General features: G+C 41.3%; 1 pseudogene; it reads left to right on the forward strand.

Moving 5' to 3' along the window:
- Nucleotides 1-334: 334 nt before the first annotated feature.
- LOC116472194 (uncharacterized) overlaps nt 335-26,424 on the forward strand; it is a 33,933-nt pseudogene continuing 7,843 nt past the window's right edge.

Raw genomic sequence — 26,424 nt, forward strand, 5'->3', positions numbered from 1 at the left:
AATTAAATAATGCAAACATATAGGAAGAAGAAGGAGGAAGAGGAAGAGGAAGAAGAGGAGGAGGAAGAGGAGGAAGAAAAAGGAGAAGGAGGAGGAGGAGAAGAAGCCGCCACCTAAGGCCACTGGGCTTGCTGACCTGCCCCAGAGCAAGAGAAGGAGCACCAAAGAGCAGGGCTCAGGGGTATAGCTCAATGGGGGAGGGGCACAGATGGTCCCCTTGGGTCTCTGTTTCCTGAGGCATGCAGAAGATGGATTCTATAATTTGGTGCAGACCCTCAGTAGGGAACCTTGGAGGGCAGATGTCCTCAATACCAATGCCAACAGAGCACCCGGAATGGAGCCTTATCAGGAGGACCTAAAGTCATTCCCAGTACTACCACTGGCAAACCACTACTCTTCAAGCAACCAGCCAGACAGTGAGAATGATGAAAAGAAAGGTGGGGAGGTGCCACCATCTACATCCCTCAGCCTTGTTCCTGACTCAGTCTCAGGGAGGTAAGCAATGGAGGAAGGAGGGAGATGGAAAGAGCAGGTGATGACAGCCACCCTGTTTACCTAAAGAAAGAAACAAAGGCACAATTAACATAGAGAGTTTATTTGGGCCAAGGTTGAGGATGGCTACCTGGGACACACGTTTAAGCTGCCTTGAGGAGTGCTTCTATTTGGTCTTTGTTACAAGCAGGTTTTTAAAGGGAAAAGGGGAGAAGGAGTGGGCAGATACAAAGTTGTTTGACAGGAATTCTGATTTACGGAATTAACATTGGTAGTGATTGGCTTTACGTTGTTGAACTACAGTGTATGAGTTATGGTGTCCAGTGCAATGCATTTTATGGCTACTTGGCATCAGTTACTCTAGAGCCCACAGGGCAGGTGACTTTAAGATGAAATGATTTAGCTCAAAGGGAAGTGAAACATGACTGCTGTCACACACTGTCACAATTCAATGCCTCACTGGGCCTGATAATTAAAGAGGGTTCACTTCTTTCCTCTAGGCCCCTGGAACCTGAACTGGAGAGAGGAGTGAGAGAGCTTTGAATTAAGCATCAGACAGATGTTTGTTATGATTTGAATGTATGCATCCCTCCAAAATTCATATGTTAGAATCTAATACGCAAGGTGATGGTATTAGAAAGTGGGGCCATCGGAGGGTGATTAAGTCATAAGGACTTCACCTTTATGAATGAGATTTTGTGCTTACAAAAGGGCCTGAGGAAGTGAGTTTGCCCCTTCTTCTCTTCTGCTATGTGAGAACATAGAGTTTGTCCTCATCAAAAGATGCAGCAACAGGGCACCATCTTGGAAGCAGAGAGAGAAGTTTTACCAGACACTAAATCTGAGAGATTTGTTTGGTGTTACGTATAGATGATGTCTGGTAATTAATAAGACAACAGAATGTTGTAGGATTTGCTGTCTTGGCTACTGTAACTCATACTACACATCCACAGGACTGTTGTTTAAATAAAATGTAGATAATTAATTCTCAATTTCCTTATAAACTGAGTAATGCTGTACTATAATGTGAACCCAAGAACATGTTAGAAAACATCCACTGAAAAATATATAACACTAAGAAAATTGCTGTGATAACAAACCTACAATTCTGGCCAAATAGAGCAGGTATGTTGTTATTTGTGGTAAATCTAATAAAGCAGGTTATTTGAGCTTATTTGTGTTGTTATTGTAGAAAGTAGAATCTCCACTCTCTCAAAAATGTTTAACCAGTATATACAAAGTAATTAGTCACCAAAAGCAACTGTCTTATTTTAATGTTCAAATTTTCTGCTTGTTTCTCCTTTACTAAATTTAAAACTCTTTATTGAATACATTCTCAGAGCAATTCTACTTTCTACCAAATCTGCCAGCAACTTGGTCTTGGACTTCCCAGCCTCCAGAACTGCGAAAAATATATTTCTTTTTCCTTTTTTCTTTTCTCTTTTCTTTTTCTTTTTTGAGATGGAGTCTAGCTCTGTCACCAAGCTGGAGTGCAGTGGCGTGATCTCGGCTCACTGCAACTTCCACCTCGCGAGTTCAAGTGATTCTCCTGCCTCAGCTTCCCAAGTAACTGGGACTACAGGTGCGTGCCACTATGCCCAGCTAATTTGTGTATTTTTTAGTAGAGACGGGGTTTCACCATGTTGGCCAGGATGGCCTCAATCTCTTGACCTTGTGATCTGCCTGCCTCTGCCTCCCAAAGTGCTGGGATTACAGGTATGAGCCACTGCTCCTGCCCATATTTCTGTTATTTATAAATTATCCACTCTCAGTATTTTGTTATAGCAGCAGGAACAGATTAAGATAATGTTTTAAAATGAAGAGGACTAGGGCTCACAAACTGGAACAAGACTATTCTGAATAGCCCAAAGTGACCAAAGTAAAAGAAATCAGACTGAACTATCATTAGGGGAGCTGGTTCCCAAGAGAAAGTGGTGACTTGGCAGAGAAAAGTTGGTGGAAGTTATTGGACAAATCAGTCATTCAGATTTACACCACAATGAGTTGAGTCAGTTTTAAAAACAAGTTGCATAATGTGGAGATGTGTGCCAGTATCCCCCAGTATGCTTTCTACCAATTCTTTTATAGATTTGCAAATAGATTTGCGATTCTCAGCTGAGCAAATGTCCACTCAGAATCAAGAATACACTTTCTATCCTGCATTGCAGCTAGGTCTGAACATTTGACTAATTCTAGACAATGGAATATACATGGAGATACCCTGTGGTTTGGAGACCTCCTTTAAAAGCCATGATCTAATACCCTTTGCCTTCCCCATCCACTTTCTTCTTCAAGCATTCTTACACACTACTTCTTAAGATGTGAACTTAGTGACTGGAGCTATAGCTAGCGTTTGAGATCATGAGGATAATGGTCACAGCCTCAAGATGACAGAAGCGCAAACTAACAATTCAGAATTCTTGGAAAATGTTCAAAGTAGAAAAATCACACCAGCCCTGGTCAGCCTACCTCCTTTTACTTGAAAAAGGAAAAAAAAAAAATCTCTATTTTTAAAGCCACTGTCATTTTAGGCCTCTGTAACACAGCTGAACCTAATTTTATATGAAATATATACAGATTATATTATCACAAATAATCTAAGTTCAAACATAAAGAAAAAAGAACTATATAATACCTCTTCACCTCAATTTATTCAAAATAACATAGATACTAAAACCAACATTTATGGAGATCTTATGCAAGGAATTTTACCAATGGCTTCATATGCATTATTTCTTTCATTTTCTTAGTAACAGCTCTATAAATGTGTAACATTGTATACATCTTAGAGATGGAAAAGTTAAGACTTAAAGAAGTTAAATGATTTGCCCGAGGTCACACAGCAAGTAAGTGTAGACCATAATAAAAATCCACTCTTGGCCGGGCCTGGCGGCTCACACCTGTAATCTCAGCACTTCGGGAGGCCAAGGTGGGTAGATTGCTTGAGCTCAGGAATTTGAGACCAGCCTGGGCAAAACGGTGAAACCCCACCCCTATAAAAAGTTAGCTGGGCATGGTGGTGTGCACCTGTAGTCCCAGCTACTCAGGGGGCTGAGGTGGAAGGATCACTTGAGCCTGGGAAGTTGAGGCTGCAGTGAGCCATGACCATGCCACTGCACTCTCCAGCCTGGGCAACAGAGCAAGACCCTGTTTCCAAAAAACAAATAGACAAAAAAACCATTCTATCTTACTCCCCTAAAGTCATGCCCTTAGCCACTGTATGTTACACCTGCATAGAGGTTCTGCTGGCAAAGATTTATTCATGTGGAGATCTTAGACAAATTGAACTGCAATAAAATTTCTTAGAATTTTATTAATCTATAAATGAGGGATTTGTTTGATGTTAGATATAGATGATGTCTGGTAATTAATAAGACAACAGAATGTTGTAGGATTTGCTATCTTGGCTGCTATAACTCATACTACATGTCTACAAGGCTGTTGTTTAAATAAAATGTAAGTAATTAATTCTTAATTTGTTTATAAACTGAGTAATGCTGTACTATAATGTGAACCCAATAATACATTGGAAGACATCCACTGAAAAATATATAACACTAAGAAAATGCTGTGATAACCAACCTACAATTCTGGCCACATAGAGCAGATAAGATATTTGTGATAAATCTAACAAAGCAGGTTATTTGAGCTTGTTCGTGTTGCTATTGTAGAAAGCAGAACTTCTCTGAGAATGTATTGAAGAAAGAGTTTAAATTTAACGAAGAAGGTGAAACAAACAGAAAATTTGAACATTAAAATAAGACAGTTGCCTTTGGTGATCAGTTACTTTGCATATACCAGTCAAACATTTTTGAGAGTGTAGAGATTCTAATTCACTGGCGTTACTTCAAAAAACTACATTTAGGAATACTCCTCAGAGAGCCAATAATTACTTACATTGGGCCCATCCCATAGTAAAAGACTTGACACAGTGTAGATGTTTAATATATGTTTGATAATGAAAGAACAGATGAGTGGAGTTGGATTGATGGTGGTTAGGTAGATAAATGAGTAGAGGGTTGAATAAATAAACAAATTGTGCTTTATCAGTTTCAAGTAATTTTTACAGGAATTATCTCACTTAACCCTCAAAAGCATGCCGATAGTAGGTAAAAGAAGTGTGATTATTCTTTTTTTTTTTTTTTTTTGAGACAGAGTCTCGCTTTGTTGCCCAGGCTGCCAGGCTGGAGTGCAGTGGCACAATCTTGGCTCACTGCAAGCTCCGCCTCCCGGGGTTCACGCCATTCTCCTGCCTCAGACTCCCGAGTAGCTGGGACTACAGGCGCCCGCCAACACGCCTGGCTAATTTTTTTGCATTTTTAGTAGAGACGGGGTTTCACCGTGTTAGGCAGGATGGTCTCGATCTCCTGACCTCGTGATCCACCCGCCTCTGCCTCCCAAAGTGCTGGGATTACAGGCGTGAGCCACCGCGCCCGGCCAGAAGTGTGATTATTCTTATTTAAAAAACAAAACATTGAGGTTCCAAAATTTTGAGAGATTTACCTAGACTGACTTATTATGTGAATCCTTGTCTCCCATAAACATAAGAAAATTTAGATTGCTTACTGTTTGGGGAAAGGAAGGAGGAGAAGAGGGTCAGGAGAGGGAGGGGGGAGGAGGAGAAGAAGAGGAGGAAGAGGAGGAGGAGGAAACACCTGTTATGATGTATTTCTTTTTTTTTTTTTTTTGAGACGGAGTCTCGCTCTGTCGCCCAGGCTGGAGTGCAGTGGTGCAATCTCGGCTCACTGCAAGCTCCGCCTCCTGGGTTCACGCCATTCTCCTGCCTCAGCCTCTCCGAGTAGCTGGGACTGCAGGCGCCCACCACCACGCCCGGCTAATTTTTTTGTATTTTTAGTAGAGACGGGGTTTCACCGTGATCTCGATCTCCTGACCTCGTGATCCGCCTGCCTCGGCCTCCCAAAGTGCTGGGATTACAAGCGTGAGCCACCGCGCCCGGCCATGACGTATTTCTTGAATAGGCCACGATACTTCACTCTCACATGCCTGTATCAGATTGTATTTTCCAAAGGTGGTCACAGTAATATCTCCTTACAATGTGACTTAACGCTCTTCCCACTGAGATATGGAGTCTACATTCTCAACCCTTGAATCTGGATTAGTTTAAGACTATGGACCTGGCGCGATGGCTCATGCCTGTAATACCAGCACTTCGGGAGGCCAAGGCAGGTGGATCACCTGAAGTCAGGAGCTCAAGACCAGCCTCGCCAACATGGTGAAAACCTGTCTCTACTAAAAATACAAAATTAGCTGGGCATGGTGGCGTGTACCTATAATCCCAGCTATTCGGGAGGCTGAGGCAGGAGAACGGTTTGAACCCAGGAGGTGGAGGTTGCAGTGCGCCAAGATCACGCCACTGCACTCCAGCCTAGGCAACAGAGCAAGACCCCATCTCAAAAAAGAAAAAAAAAAAGAAAAAGACTATGGTAGAAGTGAGCTATGTGACTTCTCAGGCCAGATCATAAAAGGTGACATAGCTTCTGCTTGAAGTACTTGAAACATTCACTCCCGAAAACAGCTACCATCCTATCATGCTGTAAGGACCTCCCACAGTCCCCAGCCTAGCTGAGCTCCCAGCCTATAGCCAGGACCAACTGTAAGTAAATCAATGTGAAGGTGGATTCCCCAGCCCCGAGTGCGGCTGCCTCCACTGAAGTAAGCCATTCCTGCCTAGCTCTGCTCAAATTACGGATTCACAACCAAAATAAATTATTGCCATTGTCTTAGGTCATTAAGTTTTGGGGGGTTGTTACATAACAATACCTATCGGTAAAAATGTATGTTTACTGTTTCCATTGTTTCACATGTTTTTCTTCTTCTTGTCTACTTAGAAAATGCCTACTCAGGCCAGGTGCGGTGGCTCACACCCGTAATCCCAGCACTTTGGGAGGCTGAGGCAGATGGATCGCCTGAGGTCAGGAATTCAAGACTAGCCTGACCAACATGGAGAAACCCCGTCTCCACTAAAATTACAAAATTAGCCTGGCGCTGTGGCACATGCCTGTAGTCCCAGCTACTCAGGAGGCTGAAGCAGGAGAATCAATTGAACCCGGGAGGCAGAGGTTGCGGTGAGCCAAGATTGCGCCATTGCCCTCCAGCCTGGGCAACAAGAGTGAAACTCCCTCTCAAAAAAAAAAAGAAAAGAAAAGAAAATGCTTATTCATAGGCCAGGCGCGGTGGCTCACGCGTGTAATCCCAGCACTTTGGAAGGCTGAGACGGGCGAATCACCTGAGGTCAGGAGTTCAAGACCAGCCTGGCCAACAAGGTGAAACCACCTCTCTACTAAAAATACAAAAAATTAGCCGAGTGTGGTGGCGGGCGCCTGTAATCCTAGCTACTCAGGAGGCTGAGGCAGGAGAATAGCTTGAACCCGGGAGGTAGAGGTTGCAGTGAGCTGAGATCAAAAAAAAAAAAAAAGAAAAAGAAAATGCCTATTCATTCTTTAAAACCCAGATCAGTAATACATCTAGACCACCTTCTCTTATACTGCCTCATTCTCCAATAAATTTAACCTCCTTTCTCTGTGTAGCTCCTGTGTATCTTAAATCTCTCTCTAGGATTGCATTAAAAATATTGCACTCGGCCAGGCACGGTGGCTCACACCTGTAACCCCAGCACTTTGGGAGGCTGAGGCGGGCAGATCACGAGGTCAGGAGATCGAGACCATCCTGACTAACACAGTGAAACCCCGTCTCTACTAAAAATACAAACAATTAGCCGGGCATGGTGGCGGGCGCCTGTAGTCCCAGCTACTCGGGAGGCTGAGGCAGGAGAACGGCGTGAACCTGGGAGGCGAAGCTTGCCGTGAGCCGAGATCACGCCACTGCACTCCAGCCTGGGCAACAGAACAAGAGTTCATCAAAAACAGAAAAAAAAAAATTGCACTCTACACCTGGCATATGCCAGGAACTCGGTAAATGGTTTCCAACTAATCAAATTGAATTTGGTGAACAAAAATGTGCAGGTGGTGCTGTACTTAACCAATTCCTGCTGACGTTGGATGGCCCCACCATTACCACTGTCATTAATCCTGTCTCTACACCAGCACTCTTACACTGACCTCATGGTTCTACTCACCAGCCTGCACACTGCTCTCCCTTCCATCCAGCCAACGACGTTTGATTTAATATGGGGAGCTACTCTTTTTTTTTTTTTTTTTGAGACAGTCTCCCTCCGTCGCCCAGGCTGGAGTGCAGTGGTGTGATCTGGGCTCACTGCAAATTCCACCTCCCAGGTTCACGCCATTCTCCTGCCTTAGTCTCCTGAGTAGCTGGGACTACAGGTGCCCGCCACCACGCCCAACTAATTTTTTTGTATTTTTAGTAGAGATGGGGTTTCACCATGTTAGCCAGGATGGTCTCGATCTCCTGACCTCATGATCCGCCCGCCTCGGCCTCCCAAAGTGCTGGGATTACAGGCTTGAGCCACCGCACCCGGCTAGGGAACTACTCTTTCCTCACTACTTTTATGACTTTGTTAGCAGCATCTCTTTTCTCTCCATCCCCTTTAGGTCTCTCACTTATAGCATTTTTTAATTTGTTCCCTTGGGGCTAATAACTGCAAGATATTTGAATGGCAACATTTTCTCCAAGAGCCCAAATGTTAATTCCAATGTCATCTTTGTTATTTCCCCCAACTTACTAAATAGGATTCCTGGCGGTCAGCGTGGAGTGCCAAAATCCCCTGGCTGAAGAAACCGATTAGGCCTCCATTGCCTCCAATCTGTAGCTTCCACTTAGATTTATTTGTAGAATTAATTACAGAAACTGTCTTATTCTTTTATATATATGACTTTTGTAGTAGTGTCTACCTGGGGTATCTCAGTTTGCTGAGGTCACAAAGCCGCTTGTTAAGATGTGATAGGACTATACTCAGATACTACAGTGAAATCACTAAACCTAAGGCTTATGGGAACCTAAGCCTCAGTCATTTCCCTCCCACCTTTTGCCACACTCTAGCAGAGGTTTATTCAAGTTAGTATCTCTACTTCACTGGGAAGGATTGGGATTCAGCATTTTCATATTTTTCTCTTTGATTAACCATTCCCCCACTCAAGACGGGCATTTCCTGTTTTGGTTGGGCCTGTTTAGACACATGTTGCTCAGCACAGCTTGTTGGGCATTTGCAGTCCAAGTGATTATCCTTGCACTTTTATATGGTGGCAGCATGCTGCAACAGGAAGCACGATGAAGCTGCAGGCAGAAGGCCTGGGTTCTGGTCCCAGTTTTCTCATTAAATACCAATACGACCGGCGGGGCGCGATGGCTCACACCTGTAATCCCAGCACTTTGGGAGGCTGAGGCGGGTGGATCATGAGGTCAGGAGATCGAGACCATCCTGGCTAACACAGTGAAACCCCGTCTCTAATAAAAATACAAAAATTAGCCGGGCGTGGTGGCAGGCGCCTGTAGTCCCAGTTACTCCGGGAGGCTGAGGCAGGAGAATGGCGTGAACCCGGGAGGCGGAGCTTGCAGTGAGCCGAGATTGCGCCACTGCACTCCAGCCTGGGTGACGGCGCAAGACTCCGTCTCAAAAAAAAAAAAAAAAAAAAAATACCGATATGACCTTGAATAAGTCATTTCATCCTTCTATGTCTCCATTTATCTGTAAAATGGGGAAATCCAAACATACCATCTCTAGGGACACTTTCAGAAATAACATTGGATGCTTCTACAATTTACTTGAAACGCACTTTATTCATTCAATGCCTTTTCAAAGTACTTCTATAAAAAAGAAATTTCAGGGCCAGGAGCAGTGGTTCACATCTATAATCTCAGCACTTTGGGCAGCAGAGCCTGGCAGGAGGACCCCTTGAGCCCAGGAGTTCAAGGCCAGCCCGAACAACATAGTGAAACCCTGTCTCTACAAAATAAAAAGTTTTTAAAATTAGCCAGGCATGAAGGCTCACATCTGTAGTTCCAGCTACTTGGGAGGCTGAGGTGGGAGGATTGCTTGAGCCCAGGAAGTTTAGGCTGCAGTGGGCCATGATTATGCCACTACAGTACAGCCCGGGCAACAGAGCAAGTCCCTGTCTCAAAAAAAAAAAAAACAAAGAAAAAAAATTTTTTAAAGAAATCTCAGAGCCACCTTATAATCAGAACACGGAATGATATGGTTGGAAGTCATGCTTTATAGAATTCTGATTTTTTACATATTTATATAAAAACATCTTGTATGATTATCCAGAATAGCATTGCCAACTCATCAAGCTTTCAGGGACAAGAGAGAGGGTGAGTAGATTGCTTCTGCTAGAGTTGAAATTAACAGCTCTGGGCCGGGCGCTGTGGCACGTGCCTGTAATCCTAGCATTTTGGGAGGCTGAGGTGGGCGGATCACTTCAGGCCAGGAGTTTGAGACCAGCCTGGCCAACATGGTAAAACCCCATCTCTACTAAAAATACAAAAATTAGCTGGGCATGGTGGCGCACACCTGCAATCCCAGCTACTCAGGAGGCTGAGGTTTGAGAATCGCTTGAACCAGGGAGGCGGAGGCTGCAGTGAGTCAAGATCATGCAACTGTACCCCAGCCTGGGTGACACAGCAAGACCCTGTCTCAAAAACAAAGAAAAAAAAATTAACAGCTCTGAACCCTACCAAAGACAGCAAAGGTACTCTATTTTCCCCTGAAGCCCAGCATAGAATTTGTTATCTACCTACAGTGGTTGATTTTATGTGTCAACTTAGCTAGGCCACTATACCCAGATATTTGCTCAAACACATCTGGAGGTTCTGTGAAAGTATTTTTAGATGAGATTAATGTTTAAATAAGTAAACTCTGAGTAAAGCAGATTACTCCCCATAATGTGGGAGGGCCTCATCTAATCAGTTGAAATCCTTAAAAAAAAAAAAAAATACTGAGATCCCCTAAGGAAGACAGAATTTTCTGCCAGCAAACGACCTTCAGGCTCAAGCTGCAAAAATCAACCCTTCCCTGGGTCTCCAGCCTGCTGCTCTACCCTATGGATTTTGTACTTGCCTATCATGGGAGTATATATTATATATATATACACACACACATATATATGCATATATGCATATATATATTTAGACAGAGAGAGAGAGAGATCCTTTCGTTCTGTTTCTCTGGAGAACCCTTCCTGGACATAGAGGAAAAGCTCATCCTGCCCTTATCCCCTCCCTTTATCCCATGAAGTTCTATTCCCCTGCCAGAAGGTCCACTCACCTCAATAACAAATGCAAGTGAAAGGGATCAATAAAGTGCCATGCACATGTTTGTTAACATAATAACAATTATCATCATCATCCTTATTGTAATTTTAGTCAGACCATTTGAGAAACTAGATGTGGGGCCAACTGCGTATGCCCAGTATTATACAATATGAAAGCCTGGAGTCTCTAAGGGAAGGCAGACCACACAGGGCAGGGGGCTATTGTGCTTTGCTTCCACAACCCACAACCCAGCCACACATCAGATTATTGAAACCACTCCTGCGAAAGAACAAAATTGGTTGATTATGCATTCATCCCACATAACTCTTGGCTCTAGCAATTCTCTACACCTCCGGAGATCTCTCATCTTCCTCTTCATCTACATTATCCAGAAAAGAAAAAAAGCCAGCTGTCAGAGGGAGTAATCTTTTTAGCACTTTTCCAATCAAAACCAGCCTTTGCTGACTTCCCCTGACTTCCTAGAATAAATCCTGCCTGGTCTCCAAAAAGCCTAATGGCTCTTTAGTGCACTGGCTCCACCTAGTGACTGCTAGAGAGAATGCACACAAACTTTCTTGGTTTGGATAGAGGTTACAGAATTGACAGCTAAAATGTCAGACAAGTTATTCACGATAGCCAGCCAGACCTTGATTTGAATTCCAGAGACTTCTGGGAAACATTGTATATAGCTCATTTTAGGAGTACCTAGCATAAGGTTAAGAGTATGTATTTTAAGTTCAGGTATCTCTGAGTACAAAATTTTGTTCAGCCTCCTACCACATTTTGCCTATATGACTTTGGACAAGTCATTTACCTTATTTAAGCTTTAAGGCACTTATTTGTAAAAACTGAGCTAATTGTGAATACTTACTAGAAATTTTGTAATAATTAATATAGATAGTAGATGGATAGAGTGCTTAATAGACTACTTCGTCCATCATAAACCATCAATAAACCATAGTTACTTCTATTAGCTACTTGGAAGACTTCCATAGAATATCCATTTCTCTGTGGGTCGATGCTTCTTGCCCTTTTAACTGAGCTAAATAGGAGATTATGATCAATTTTTAAAGGCTGCTTTAACACAATTTGAGTCTGATAGATACAGATTTCCCTGCAGGAATTATGTATTCTTTGCCATGCTACTGCCTAGAGAATAAATATTCTATTTTATTTCTTTATTTAAGACATAGTCTCATTCTGCTGCACAGGCTGGAGTGCAGTGATGCAACCATAGCTGACTGCAGCCTGGAACTCTTGGGCTCAAAGAATCCCCTGCTCCAGCCTCCCGAGTAGCTGGGACTACAGGCGCGTTCCACCACATCAGGTTAATTTTTTTACTTTTTGTAGAAATGGAGTCTCAGTACGTTACCCAGGCTGGTCTCAAACTCCTGGACTCAAGCAATCCTCCCACATAGGCCTCTCAAAGAACGAAGATTACAGGAGTGAACCACCATCGAGCTATAAATATTCTAGTGATTCAAGAAAGGCAATCAATTTTTTAATTAAATGTGTGTCACATATGCTCCTTTGTTTGGTACTTAGATGGAAGTTCAAAGTTCATTCTTAAATCTGAGACCTTCGGAATATAATCTTTTAAATTACCTCCTATATCGGTTCTCAAAATAAATCAACAAAATAATTTTGGGTCTTTCTTGAATGCAAAACCGAAAGCACTTCTTAAAGAGTGAGGAGGAACTGTTAGATGTTAAAACACACCTGTTTATGTTTGGCCATAAGGTACCTTTGCTCAATCTCATAACCAAGTCTGACTTCCAGAATCCCTTAATTTGTAACACCGCTGTCAACAGATGAACCCAGCCCTCCTCCTGGCCCTGTTCTTCCTTTTTGTTGGTTCCTAAGATGCATATATTTTATTTATAGTCCCATATTTCCCTATCCTTCATTCTGGATATAATTTTTCCACAAGGAAAAAAATATTTGTAGTATAAAGGACTGAATTAAGATCCATGGAATTTGCAAGCTTGTCTCAACTGAATTGATTCAAGTCATGAAACCATATACAAGTCACAGCCTAAGTCTCAGTTTTGCATTTGAAAAATGGTGATACCTCCCCATCTTACCCTACAAAGTTATGGTGAATATAATAAATTAGTGTAAGTAAAAGACCTTTGTATATTACAAGGTACTATACAAATATAAAACTAGTGCTTCCAGCCCAGGGTGAACACTACTAGTTTAAAATCCAATCCCAATCTTTTAAGTATGGAAACCCTCATAAGCCAGTTACTGTATTTTTACTGTATTTTACTGTAGTGATTGAGAAAATGTAAGTTTTCATTTGTATTTCAATTCCCTCGCAAAAATTCCAAGGTCTCTCAAAGTGTCGTGGTCAGATACTTAGAATCACTGCCTAAATCAATAGGGAGATTAGCCAAAGGTGGCCTCAACACACTGGGCTGGAGAATTTTTTCTTGTTTTCTGATTCCTCTAAACCAACTACTTTCCTTTCCTAAATGTTTTCTATCACTTGCTAGGATTCCTGGTCCCCCTTCTTCTTTGCTGGTTTCTGGGATACTAGCCCATCTGTCACTTCTTCTGAAACTACTGATTATAAATTCCTAACAGTTATTCATAGTTAAACCTATATAAGTATACACCTCAAAAGAAGAAAACAAAATTGATGTCACACATTGAGATGGAAAGATCTGATTCCAAAGTACTGGTAAAAAGTACAAAAATACTCCCCTCCCCAGTCCTTGAGTTATTAATCATCTTGAGGTTGCAGTACTTGGACATCTGTTGGATAAAAGAACAGATTAGAGGGAGGCAAGGAAATCTGCCAAGACCTGAGGCAGATGCTTCCTCTTAGACTTGGACCTCGTAGCGATGCGACATGTTCTGACTCTTTTCTCAGATCTAAGTTTTAACATCGCATTTCTCCAATGTATTGGAACAGCTCCAGTAGAGGTAGAACTTGAACATAAGGAGTCCCAGGAATTATTGGGGCTACTTCATTCATTTATTCAAAAGAATTAATTGAGAGCCTACTCATTTAGCCTTGAATTATTCTAGGGCTGGAGATTTAGAAATAAAAGACATGCATTCAGGTGGGCAGGAACATCATTTACGGCAGTGACTCAGTAAAAAGTGTTGAAAAAGAACTCAGCCCATGGTTTAAGCCCAAAGAACCAGTTGACTACAAGTCTTGTGCCAATGACTGGGCCTATGAATAAGAGGTGGACATAGCAGCAGTCTCCTTCAGCACTGCTTGGTGTGTCCCTTGATACGGCTCTTCATTCCACTGACATGGAAGCAACAGGATTGATCATTATTTTCTAGAGCATATTTACCAATTAAAGCCATTGGAAACTGGAAAAAAGGATTATATATGCATATCAACCTTCAAATAGCATACATGTGAGTTTGGTGTGATCTACCAACCTCTCCTTAGTAGAACAGATGGAAGGCTAGGCTAGTCTAGCTAGTTCTGTTCCAGACCTTCTTTTCTTCATTATTCCAATTCATTTTTGGCCTTTTAAGAATTATACAGACTTTTACAATTAAGAATAAAATCTAAAGATATTTTTGAAAGAAAAAGAGAAAGGAAGGAAGGAAGGAAAGAGAGAGAAGAGGGAAGGAAGGAAGGAAGGGAAGAGAGAGAAGAGAGAAGAAAGAAAGACCAGCCTGACTAACATGGTGAAACCCCGTCTCTACTAAAAACACAAAAATTAGCCGGGCTTGGTGGCGCATGCCTGTAGTCCCAGCTACTCAGGAGACTGAGGCAGGAGAATCTCTTGAACCTGGAAGGCGGAGGTTGCAGTGAGCTGAGATCATGGCCATTGCACTCCAGCCTGGGCGACAGACCAAGACTCCCTCTCAAAAAAAAAAGAAAGAAAGAAAGTGAGGGGAGGGGAGGGGAGGGAGAGTGGAGGGGAGAGGAAGGGGAAGGGGAAGGGGAAAGAGAAGGGGAAGGGGAAGCGGAAGGAGAAGGGGAAAGGGAATGGGGAGGGGAAGGAGAAGGAAGAGAAGGGAGAAGGAAGGAAGGAAAGAAAGGAAAGAAGGACAGCTTCTGCCCTCAACATGTTCACCATCTACTCGGGGATTCAGTTTATGGCATGGTGGCCTAGATTCAGTGGTGAAAAAAATTCCAAGTTATGGGGTGAGAGGGAATCCAGTGACCGCCCAGGGAAGGTGGTGTCGGAAGTAAGATTTGAAATATAAACACAAGCTCATTATGGAAGGAAGGAGTAACTTACTCTAGGTTAACCAGCAAGGTTCAGAGATTTGAAGAGAGCACAAGCATAAAAATGCAAACTGAGGAACTGAAAGCTGAAGAAAGAGTAGCTGAAGACCTTCAGAGGAAAGACTTGCTCGGCCCAGCTGATGAGCTTACATTATGTCTTAAAAGCAGTGGGAGCTACTAAAGGATTTTTTCTTTTTTTAGGTGGAGTTTTGCTCTTGTTGCCCAGGCTGGAGCGCAATGGTGTGATCTCGGCTCACCGCAACCTCTGCCTCCCAGGTTCAAGCGATTCCCCTGCCTCAGCCTCCCAAGTAGCTGGGATTACAGGCATGCGCCACCACACCAGGCTAATTTTGTATTTTTAGTAGTGATGGGGTTTCTCCATGTTGGTCAGGCTGGTCTCAAACTCCCAACCTCAGATGATCCACCCGCCTCCGCCTCCCAAAATGCTGGGATTACAGGCGTGAGTCACTGCACCCGACCTACTAAAGGATTTTAAGTGGGAGAGCCGCATGATAGGATTTGCCAAAAAAAAAAAGTCAAGTTCAATCATTCTGGGATCTATATTTCCCTCAAACCTCTTAACTCCCATTATGTTACCAAAGTCTCTTGATTCCTATCCTGGCCTCCTGCCAATCCTTAGCCTCCTGCCCATCCAATCCATCCCCAACTCTTTGCAGAGTAATCTTTCCCCGGCTCTCAGCTCTAGAATGGAATCCACGCCTAACATTTCACACTCATGTTGTTGCCAGTCACCCTCCTCATATGTTAATTTCCAGCCAGCCTCACCAGTTCTGCCTCCCCAAAAGGCCATGCTGTTTAACGCCCCTACTATTATCAGCATTAAAGTCTGGGACACCCTTCCTCCACTGCCTTGCTGATGGAGTCTCACATATCTTTCAAAACCCAGTTCCAGTGTCTCCCTTTGTGTGAAATCTGCCCCCATCTGCCTAGGCACCCCTCCTTTGTGCCAACCCCATACCTTGCAGTTTCCTATTCCTGCATTTATACGCAACACGACTAGTCTCTGCTTGCTGGTTCACTACCTCCTTTTGTACTCTCCCACCTTGTGGGAGACATGTCACCATCTTATCTTTGTATCCCCAGTGCTTAGGGCTGAGTTTAATGCTCAATACAGAATTGGGAAAAGAATAAATGAATGAATAATGTTCCTTCTTACAGATAAAAGAAAGATGGTCCCAGCCTGTTATGGCAGAATAATTTTCTGAATTCTAAGCATGTAGCTATATACTTGAAAATGTCTGAAGTTATATTTGTTACTGTGGTAGAATACTGCAATCAATTTCTTTATATTATGCCTCCCAATTTCTCTTTTATGAAGACTATACACTCTCGGAAATGCATGGATGGACATATGCTATGTTGTAATATTCTTCTCATACACTGAGAAACTCACCCAATGTATCGATATGTGTATACCCCAAGCAAACTTATATAAGACCTTACCTTCTTTTCCTATAATCCCATCTGAATATTTTTGCAGCAGTAAAAGTGCCTAATGTGCTCTATTGCCAAAATAAAAAGAAGCTCAAGTATATGATTTTCCTTTTCTGCAAAACATGTGTCCCAAAAGATTCTACTTTTGCTAAACCACATCTAAGTAATGTCAAGGTATTTGTGGAAAGAGTGACTGTTATTGGAAATTGAACTTGAAGCACAAGGCCAAAGAATCTTGTGACACAGAAATAGTGTCACAGGTCCTAAAAAGGTCATGTTCCCTGGACCTGCCTTCATGGTAACCAGAAGGGACCAATAATGGAGATTCAGAGAAGCTTCTCTGATATTTGACCTGCATGTGATCCTGATACCAGGGAACCATACTGAGGCAAGGGTGAGTCTTTTTTTTTTTTTAGTTGAAATCTCGCTCCATCGCCCACGCCAGAGTGCAGTGGCACAATCTTGGCTCACCGCAACCTCTGTCTCCTGGGTTCAAGCAGTTCTCCTGCCTCAGCCTCCTAAGCAGTTGGGACCACAGGCACGCGCCACTGCACCTGGCTAATTTTTGTATATTTTTAGTAGAGATGGGGTTTCACCATGTTGGCCAGGCTGGTCTTGAACTCCTGACCTCAGGTGATCCCGCCTGCCTCAGCCTCCCAAAGTGCTAGGATTACAGGCGTGAGCCACCGCACCCGGCCAAGGGTGAGTCTTAATAATGACAGAGTGAATTCTCATCATCTTAGTGGAACAGGAGTTCAGAGTTGGAATTAATTTAAAGAATATAAAGAAGCAAAAGGTAAAAACAAATTAAATATCTATCAATCAAGCTGGTAATAAAATAGGTTAAAAGAAATAGGATTTATGGTAAATTGGACTTTCGGTCCCAATCCTGTCACCTACAGTAAGATTATACATCTATGACCTAGCCATAACCTCAAGGTAGGTGAAGTAAACTTTCCCACTTTCTGACTATGGGTTTGGCCATATAAACTGATTTGGCCAATGAGATATTAGCAGATGTGATGTGAGCCGAGGCTTGAAATGCACTTAGATGATTAACCTCATTTACTTGTGCATGTGTCATTGCCATGAGAAAAACATAACCTAGTGTTGACTGCCCCTCCATATGAAGCAACGCCACCTCAGCTGGTTTATCAACCTGCAATCAGAAACAGAGCAACCCCAGTCCACCCACAGATGCGTGAGAGAGAAAGAAATGCTTATTCCTATATGCTGCTGCTATTTTGTGATGGTTTGTTACCCAGCAAAAGCTGACTAATACGTGGGTTATCCATACAATAAAATCTTCTCTAGCTATTAAATGAGATAGACCTTGACGAATTGATATAGAAGGATATTTAGGATACGCCTGCAAGTAAAACAGCAAGGTGCAGAGCAGTATAAATAATATGCTCTCATTTGTGGGGAAAAAAAGAACATTTCTATATTTGTCTAAACAATATTAGACTATCTTTAGAAGAATGAATAAAAAGTTGTTAACTGAGATTGTCCACAGAAAGAGCACTGGCTGGCTGAGGGACAGAAGTGAGAGTAATCAATCAGTTGGAAAGCTTTTCAGTATTTAACAGCTGGAGAGTCGCACTGGTGCCCACCGGCTGAGTATCCATCCTAGATGGACACATTCTGGAAATAGCCTAGATTCCCCCTCTCACAGCTTTTTAGATCCCCCTTTCACAGTTTTCAGTATGGTCCATGCAGAAATTGAAGTGATTTCAAGGTTTAAAGAGAGCTAGATTTAGTTGAGTAGATGAGGATCAGAGTAGGGAGAAAAAGGGAGAAAAAAGAAAACATGCACTAAAAATGGGTTTGCCATCCATGTATTTTTAACAACTTATTCTCTGCTTCTCCCCCTCTGCAATACCACTTCTAAGCTCCCAGTACCATTCCTAAACTTGACATCATTATAGTCCACAGTATGCAGATAACTGATTCAGTTACTTAAACACATTTTTAAAAAGATGAGGTAAAAGAAATATTGTAATACAAAAGATTTTCTCACAATGTGGATATATATATATATATATATATATTCAAATTTCACATAATCCAAGAAACATTATGAGGATAAGCGCATGTTGCCATGGAAACTAGATGTCATCATTAGCATCATCAACAGTCACTAAATGCCTGTTAGTGCTGTTTTGAGCTACTTCCTACTTTCACTAGAAAAGACATGATGTTTGCTGTGAAGGAATTTCGAATTTAAATGGCTTCTGGAACAGCACATGCTTGGTAAGGAAAGGATGAACCTTTACCATTCATCACTGCTAGATTCCAGAGATACAGAGATTAATAAGACTTAGTTTCTATCCACAAAGAGTTCAGTCTGGTGTGGGGGACACTCATGAATGGATGATTATTAGATAATGGGGAAATGTAGTGTTGGTTACACACAACTCCCAAAGCAATCAAATGCTGACAGATGAAGCGCATGCTTATTCAAGAAAAAGCAATCTGTTTATATATCTATTTCTTGCCTCATTATTTATCCCTAAACATGTTTTAAGATTAATAATACATAAGGGAGAAAACTCTCGATGTCCTCTCCCTGAATTCCTCTTACTATTCCTAGTTTTAACCTTAGTCAGTGAGATTCCCCTGTTCAAATGCAAACAAAGCTTTTATAAAAAGTGTAAAGAATGGAACTGTGGATTCTACAAGCTGTTAAGTCAAAGAATGCATGAATAATTTAGACTCCACCAACTGGCAATGATCATGCATTCCAAAACTCTGGATCCCAGGAGCCAATGATAGGCAGGACACCTGGGATAGATAATATGCCCAGGAGAGTGATTAATCTTTATTTCCTCTGTATTGTCAGCAATTATTGATGCAGGCTGCTCGCTGCCTGTCTAGATCTGCAATACTCTTGGCTTGCCCTCTGGAGCCCCACTTGTTGCCAGCGTTCTACTTGTTACTCCTTGTTGGACCTCCATGGCATGGCCAACTGCCTAACCTCCTACACCCCATCTGCACCATCCACCAAAGACTATGCTTTGCCTATCAGATTAGCCTTTTTCCTCTCTCCTGCAATAGAATCTGCCTTCAAGTGCCTGCTCTGCTAAGAGAAAATCAGAGTTTTGTTATTCTGGTATACAAGCAGGATTCTGTAGAGAAGTCAAAGCAAAAGAGAGTCATGCTAATCACATACAGTGGCCTGGGATGTGGAATGTGGCACCCTAATCAATTCCAGAGGGTTCTGGAGTTCATAAAGGAGCTTCAATCCTAAGTGGATCCAGTCCCTCCGTAGCCATAACACTAACACGTCTCTCTCCTAGGCAATAGCATAGCGATGTTTAAGGGGCCTCTAAGAGTCACTCTCAGTTTCATAAGGAGAAAGAATGGTCGAAGGAATTGGCAAGTTCGCAAATTGCCTACAGTGAGTTTAAAACCTAAACCATTATTGGCTGGCTGAAGGATTGCTTGTTGTCAGCCTGTGCAGTCAGCATCATGCTCAATAAATGTTAATTTCCTTTCCTAAAGTAAAGTCCTAGCTACTCAGGAGGCTAAAGCACGAGCATCACTTGAACCAGGGAGGCAGAGGTTGCAGTGGGCCAAGACCCAGCCTGGGTGACAGAGCTAGACTCTGTCACAGAAAAAAAAAAAAAAAAAAAAAACTTAATATGGGCTGGGTGTGGTGGCTCATACCTATCATCCCAGCACTTTGGGAGGCTGAGGTGGGAAGATCACATGAGGCCAGGAGTTTGAGACCAGCCTGGGTAAGACAGTGAGACTCCATCTCTAAAATAAATAAATATATAAATAAATAAATAAATAAATAAATCAAAATTTAACATGTAGGGCTTTGGGAAGCTGAAGTGGGATGATCACTTAAGCCCAGGAGTTCCAGGGCATCCTGAGCAACATAGCAAGACTCCACCTCTATTTCTTAAAAACTTAATAGGTAAATTAGATGCTTTAAAAATGGGAATTTTCAAGAGGTCAAGACTGCAGTGAGCCATTATTGCACCACTATACTTCAGCTTGGGTGACAGAACGAGATCCTTTATCAAATAAATAAATAAATGTATTTTATTTTACATCAATTATATTTCCACAAAGTTTTAGTGTGTTTGTTTTTTGAGACAAAGTCTCACTCTGTCACCCAGGCTGAAGTACGGTGGCATGATCTTGGCTCACTGCAACCTCCTCCTCCAGGGTTCAAGCGATTCTCCCACCTCAATCACCCGAGTAGCTGGGATTACAGGCATGTGCCACCATACCCAGCTAATATTTTTATTTTTATTAGAGATGGGGTTTCACCATGTTGGCCAGGCTGGTCTCAAACTCCTGGCCTCAACATAAGAACTCAAAGTGTGCTGGGATTACAGGCGCGAGCCACTGCACCCAGCCATACAAAATTTTTTTTGTTTTTTGTTTCTTTGTTTGTTTTGAGATGCAGTCTTGCTGTGTCACCCAGGCTGGAGTGCAATGGTGTGATCTCAGCTCACCGCAACCTCCGCCTCCCAAGTTCAAGTGATTCTCCTGCCTCAGCCTCCCAAATAGCTGGGATTACAGGCATCCACCACCATGCCCAGATAATTTTTGTATTTTTAGTAGAGATGGGGTTTCACCATGTTGGTCTGGCTGGTCTTGAACTCCTGAACTCGAGTGATCCACCTGCCTTGGCCTCCCAAAGTGCTGGTATTACAGGCATGAGCCACCATGCCTGGCCACAAAGTTATTTTTTAAAGGATAATTGATGACTGATAGTAAGAAAATAAATTATGGAATTTATAGTATATGTAGAAGTAAATTAAAAATATGGTGTAAAATATATAATAACAGTAGCACAAAGAAAAGAGAGTAAATACACTTCTCTAACATTTTTATACTAAATGTACAATAGTATAATATTTGAAAATAGACTTGAAAAGTGAAAATATATGTGTGTGTGAATATATATATATGTATATATACAGTATGTCCTAGAGCAATCACCTTTAAAAAAAAAAAAAAAAGGGCTGTAAGCCTAGTAAAGATAAAATGAAATCAGAAAAAAAAAAATACTCAATCCAAAAGAAATCAGGTAAAGAAAAAAAGGAAAAATGAGCAATTGAGACAAACAGAAAACAAACAGCAATATGCTGCATTTAAACATAACCATATAGATAATTACATTAAATTGTTTAAACAATCAAAAAGTAGAGATTGTCAGACTGATTTTTTAAAAAGACTCAACTACATACAGTCTATAAGAAGAAACTCAATTTAGAAGTCAGGTTTCTCAAAGATCAGATGGTTGTAGATGTGTGGTATTATTTCTGAGGCCTCTGTTCTGTTCCATTGGTCTATATGTCTGTTTTGGTACCAGTACTGTGCTGTTTTGGTACCAGTACCGTGCTGTTTTGGTTACTGTAGCCTTGTAGTATAGTTTAAAGTCAGGTAGCGTGATGCCTCCAGCTTTGTTCTTCTTGCCCAGGATTGTCTTGGCTATGTGGGCTCTTTTTTGGTTCCATATAAAGTTTAGAGTAGTTTTTTCCAATTCTGTGAAGAAAGTCAATGGTTGTTTGACGGGGATAGCATTGAATCTATGAATTATTTTGGGCAGTGTGGCCATTTTCACGATATTGATTCTTTCTATCCATGAGCATGGAATGTTTTTCCATTTGTTTGTATCCTCTCTTATTTCCTTGAGCAGTGGTTTGTAGTTCTCCTTGAAGAAACCACTGACTTTCTTCACAGAATTGGAAAAAACTACTCTAAACTTCATATGGAACCAAAAAAGAGCCCACATAGCCAAGACAATCCTGGGTAAGAAGAACAAAGCTGGAGGCATCACGCTACCTGACTTTAAACTATACTACAAGGCTACAGTAACCAAAACAGCATGGTACTGGTACCAAAACAGCACAGTACTGGTACCAAAACAGCACAGTACTGGTACCAAAACAGACATATAGACCAATGGAACAGAACAGAGGCCTCAGAAATAACACCACACATCTACAACCATCTGATCTTTGAGAAACCTGACACACACAAGCAATGAGGAAAGGATTCCCTATTTAATAAATGGTGTTGGGAAAACTGGCTAGCCACATGCAGAAAACTGAAACTGGACCCCTTCCTTACACCTTATACAAAAATCAACTCAAGATGGATCAAAGACTTAAACGTAAGACCTAGGACCATAAAAATCCTAGAAGAAAACCTAGGCAATACCATTCAGGACACAGGCGTGGGCAAAGACTTCATGTTTAAAACACCAAAAGCAATGGCAACAAAAGCCAAAATTCACAAATGGGATCTAATTGAACTAAAGAGCTTCTGCACAGCAAAAGAAACTATCATCAGAGTGAACAGGCTACCTACAGAATGGGAGAAAATTTTTGCAATCTATCCATCAGACAAAGGGCTAATATCCAGAATCTACTAAGAACTTAAACAATTTTACAAGAAAAAAACAAACAACCCCATCCAAAAGTGGGCAAAGTACATGAACAGACACTTCTCAAAAGAAGACATTTATGCAGCCAACAGACACATGAAAAAATGCTCATCATCACTGGTCATTAGAGAAATGCAAATCAAAACCACAATGAGATACCATCTCACGCCAGTTAGAATGGCCATCATTAAAAAGTCAGGAAACAACAGATGCTGGAGAGGTTGTGGAAAAATAGCAATGCTTTTACACTGTTTGTGGGAATGTAAATTAGTTCAACCATTGTGGAAGACAGTGTGGCAATTCCTCAAGGATCTAGAATTAGAAATACCATTTGACCCAGCAATCCTATTACTGGACATAAACCCAAAGGATTATAAATCATTCTATGATAAAGACACATGCACACATATGTTTACTGCAGCACTATTCACAATAGCAAAGACTTGGAACCAATCTAAACGTCCATCAATGATAGGCTGGATTAAGTAAATGTGGCACATATACACCATGGAATACTATGCAGCCATTAAAAAAGGCTGAGTTCATGTCCTTTGCAGGGACATGGATGAAGCTGGAAACCATCATTCTCAGCAAACTATTACAAGATCAGAAAACCAAACACTGCATGTTCTCACTCATAAGTGGGAGTTGAATAATGAGAACACATGGACACAGGGAGGGGAACATCACACACCACGGCCTGTCGGAGGGTGAGGGGCTAGGGGAGAGATAACATTAGGAGAAATACTTAATGTAGGTGACGGGTTGATGGGTGCAGCAAACCATATGGCATATGTATACCTATGTAACAAAACTGCACGTTCTGCACATGTAACCCAGAACTTAAAGTATAATTTTAAAAAGAGAGAGAGAGAGAAATAGAAAAACCTACAAATATAAAGGCCATTTAAATGCCTTTTTTTTTTTTTTTTTTTTTGTTTTTTTTTTTTTTGAGACAGAGTCTTGCTCTCTGGCCCAGGCTGGAGTGCGGTCGCACGATCTCGGCTCACTGCAAGCTCCGCCTCCCAGATTCACGCCATTCTCCTGTCTCAGCCGCCCCCCCCCCCACCCCACCCCCAGTAGCTGGGACTACAGGCGCCCCCCACCATGCCCGGCTAATTTTTTGTATTTTTAGTAGAGATGGGGTTTCACTGTGTTAGCCAGGATGGTCTCGATCTCCTGACCTCGTGATCTGCCCGCCTCGGCCTCCCAAAGTCCTGGGATTACAGGCGTGAGTCACTGTGCCCGGCCCCAAAGTTCCTCTTTTAGTAAGTGGTAGCACAAGCACACAGAAATAGATATAGAAGACCTAAGCGACACCATTGACCAAACTGACCTATTGCCTTCTATAGAACACAACACTCAGCAACAGCAGAAAACACATTCCTTTCAAGTACACATAAAACATTCACCAAGATGGACTATATTTGGGGCTATAAAACAAATTTCAATAAATGTAGTAGAATTGAAATCATAAACAGTATGTTCTTTGACCACAACTCCACTAATATCAATATTAAAATGACATCTAAAAAATCTCCAAATCTTTGGAAACTAACAATTCTAAATAATTCAGTAATCAAAGAACAAGTCACACAAAAAAACTAGAAAATATTTTGAATTTTAAAAAAATGAAAACATTTCAAAATTATAGGATACAGCTGAAACAGTCCTTAGAGAGAAAGGTATGTCATGTTAAATGCTTACATGAACAAAGAAGAAGGATCTAAACTTTGATGATAAGAAACTAGAAAAAGAAGAGCAAATTAAACCCAAGGCAAACAGAAGAAATGAAATAATAAAAGTGCAGAAATCATTAAAATAGAAAACAGAAAAGCAACACAGAAAATCAAAACCAAAAGCTGGGTTTTTTCAAATTTAATGAAATCTGTAGACCTCTATAGTCAGACTTAAGAGACAAAAAAATTACACAATTTAACAAAGATCAAGAATGAAAGAGGCTGGGTGCAGTGGCTCTGTAATTCTAACACTTAGGGAGGTAGGGGTGGGAGGATAACTCGAGCCCAGGCATTTGAGACCTGCCTGGGCAATATAGCAAGAACCTGTTCTAAAAAATATTTAAAAAAAAAAAAAAAAAAGAAGTGAAAGAGGGAGACATCCCTATAGATCCTAGAGATACAATAAAGAAACGTTATGAATAACTTTGTACCAATAAATTTAATAAGCTACAAGAAACGGACAAATTCCTTTAAAAGCTAAAACTGCCAAATCTCATTCAAAAGGTAGATAACTTGAATATCATCTACAAAAGATATTAAATTTATAGCTGCAAACATTCCCACAGAAAAATGTCTAGGCCCAGATGGTTTCAGTGGTGAAGGCTATGAAACATTTGGATAAGAAATAATACAAATTCTACACACATTTAGAGAGAGTAGAAGATGAAATACCAGCTAATTTTATCAGGCCAACATTAACTTGATAGCAAAACCAGACCAAGATATTACAAGAAAAGTACATATCATGATCCCCCATGAACACAGATGCTAAAATTCTTAACAATATATTAACAAATCAAATCTGGCAACATATAAAAAGAATAAACAAGTAAAGTTTGTCTTGGAATAGAGAGTTTGTTCAACATTTGAAATCAGTCCATGTAAAAAGTAAAGTCATATGATTAAGAGTTGCAGAAAAAGTATCTCACAAAATTCAATATCCTTTCATGATAAAAATTTTCAACAAGCTAAAAAATATACAATGAAGTTTTCTCAACCTGATAAAGAAAACCTATAAAAAACATGCTAACATCACTTAAAGGTGAAAGATGAATCCTTTTCCCCTAAGATCAGGAAGAACATCCATGCTCCCCACACTTATTTAACACCACTGGAGATTCTAGCTGGGGCAATAAGGCAAGAAAAAGAAGTACATGGCCAGGCATGGTGGCTCATGCCTATAATCCCAGCACTTTGGGAGGCCTAGGCAGAATTCGAGACCAACCTGGCCAACATAGCGAAACCCCGTCTCTACTAAAAATACAAAAATTAGCCAGGTGTGCACGCCTGTGGTCCCAGCTTCTCAGGAGACTGAGACAGGAGAATTGCTTGAACCCAGGAGGCAGAGGTTGCCATGAGCTGAGACTGTGCCACTGCACTCCAGCCTGGGCGAAAGAAGTGAGACTCTGTCTCAAACAAAAGATAAAAAGAAAAAGAAGTACATACAGACACTTTAGAAAGAAAGAAGTAAACCATTTGCAGACAACATGAGTATTTCTATGGAAATTACTATGGAATTTTTTAAAGCTAATAGAAATAAAAGTGAGCCTTTACAGGCTCTCAGAATAGTAGGCCAGTATACATAAATTAATCGTGTGCTGGACAAAATGAAACTATGGTGCAAAAGTACTATTTTTTTAAAAAAAGAAAAAAAGCATTATAAGTTCTAGAAACTGGAAAAATAGGGGAAAATCTTAAGAATTGAGAGGAGGGAAGAAAATGTAAGTAATAAGATAAGGCTTAAGGATGGAGAAAGACGGAGATCTTTGATCAGTGAAACAACAGAGGATCCGTTAATTTAATCTGGAGACGGACCTGACTGAGATCATCCTGAAAAGTAAAATAGAAGCCATCAAGTTTGATTTGGAATAAACTCTCAGGAGGTTCTTGCTATCAATTAGGCAAAAAAGATGACAGCTTGCTCTCAAGCA

The sequence above is a fragment of the Hylobates moloch genome, unplaced genomic scaffold (genome assembly GCF_009828535.3).
Source record: "Hylobates moloch isolate HMO894 unplaced genomic scaffold, HMol_V3 SCAFFOLD_8, whole genome shotgun sequence".
In the NCBI taxonomy this organism is placed as follows: domain Eukaryota; kingdom Metazoa; phylum Chordata; class Mammalia; order Primates; family Hylobatidae; genus Hylobates; species Hylobates moloch.